The following is a 1,796-nucleotide window of genomic DNA, read 5'->3' on the forward strand; positions in this document are numbered from 1 at the left end:
ATTGGTTCTTTTAAGACTTTCGGGTCAGCACGGCCAATCATCGATCAGGGCATAGAAAGGGCAAGGTGGGCGCTGAACTGCCCATAGTTTTTTGTCAGTTAAGGTTGGGAGGCGTGAGTGCGTAGACCTATACGTTCAGGTCACGGGTGCCAGAATGAGTGCCAACCAGTACCATATCTCTGAGGACTTTTTATTAGTAAAGTAACGTAATGATAATTAAGGGTCGCCCTTGTAGCTTAAATAGAATATAGCAGCTGTGGAAAATTAACAATTCGATTATCATTGGTGCATGATCCTACCCTCTCTCATAATAGTGTTAGCCATCAATTGTCTCTATCTTTGTTTCCCCAAGACGTGAAGTTGAACCCCCCTTAATACGACCTAAATCGGGTCATATTAAATGGTGTCAGGTGTTGTGGGGTAATTAATAAATTAGCGTCTGTGCTAAGTGATTTTAGCCGACGTGAGATTTTTGAAAAAGTGGAAACAAAAGAGACTAGTGACAATGGTTAACACGAGAAGTTCGTCGTCAAGTGGCGAGTGACGGAGAGAGAGAGGGGGGGTGAAATGAAGTGTTGCTCTTGTATGCCCGGTACTCGGTGAACGTTTCTCAACGCACATGATAGCAGATACACAACCAAGAGGCAGCCGGCACCCAACCGACATCGACAACCTTCCCAGGATGGGGCGCTTGTAGGAGAACCTCGAAGAGGCAGAGGTGAGAGGTCTGAGAGGTAGGATGAGGCGACTGGCAGTTGTTGGAACTGTGGGGTGGTACTAACAGATGGCCACCTACGGCCTCTATGCCCCTACGATGAACAGCGGTAGTGTTATGGATGTCAGGCCACAAACCACCATCTGAAAGCTGTTTAAAAGGAAAACGGCGTCGACAGAAGAAATCATGTTTCCCCTGTACCAACGAGAGGGAGGGGAAGACGACACAGGAAGGGGAAGACAACGCGGGAAGGGGACTAAAGGTCCCTCGGGCCGTCCGTCAGACCGCAAGGACTGGGGACGGGAGTGCCAAGGAGTGAGCCTGCCATCGTTGCCCCAGAGTGTGGGGGAGGGGAGCTAGACGCTCCCCCAGTGAGCAGTAGGGGATGCCCACCTACCAGCGAGGGTAGTTCGTCTTCCCAGGGAGGGCATAAGGAGGAGGAGGGGCGGAGCAGCACCCCTCACCCCCCGCTCCCGACAATGGAAGTTGGAATGTTACTCCCGTCTTGGAATAGAAGTGGAATCATGTGTGTAAGGAGGGTGAAGAACCGCTCGTTATGGATGCCCGCAAAACGTAGGAGCGCACGGTGCTTACAACGGCCAGAGCCCACACACGGGCTCAGTGATCCTACGACGAAGAACGGATGTATCAACTCTACGGAAGCTGAAGGAACGACAACGAAAGAAATTAGGTTCAAGTAGACCTGTGGATGGAGCGCATAGAAAACGGGAAGAGCTTGACGACTACGGAGGAAGAGAGAGGGAATGAATGCCCCCGTGACTGAGCCCTGTGAATGAGTGTATGAATGAGGTAGGAGATCAAATTTCCCGGATTCTTTGCGCAGGTGGAAGGGTGTGTTCTTCATTGAAGACGGAAGTTGATCTATCGTTGTTTTTCCTTCCCCCTTTGGTAGAGAAAGTCATTTGTGTAATTGATGTAAGACCTTGTGCGTGGCATGTGGGTATAGGAAGTTCCCCTAAGGATGGCAAGAATGGCAGTATTTTTAAGGAATTAGGTTTATCAATAAGTTCATGTGTGTAACTCAATGAGTAACTACAGGCATGTGGTACCAAGGGCCAGA

The sequence above is a fragment of the Palaemon carinicauda genome, chromosome 43 (genome assembly GCF_036898095.1).
Source record: "Palaemon carinicauda isolate YSFRI2023 chromosome 43, ASM3689809v2, whole genome shotgun sequence".
In the NCBI taxonomy this organism is placed as follows: Eukaryota; Metazoa; Arthropoda; class Malacostraca; order Decapoda; family Palaemonidae; genus Palaemon; species Palaemon carinicauda.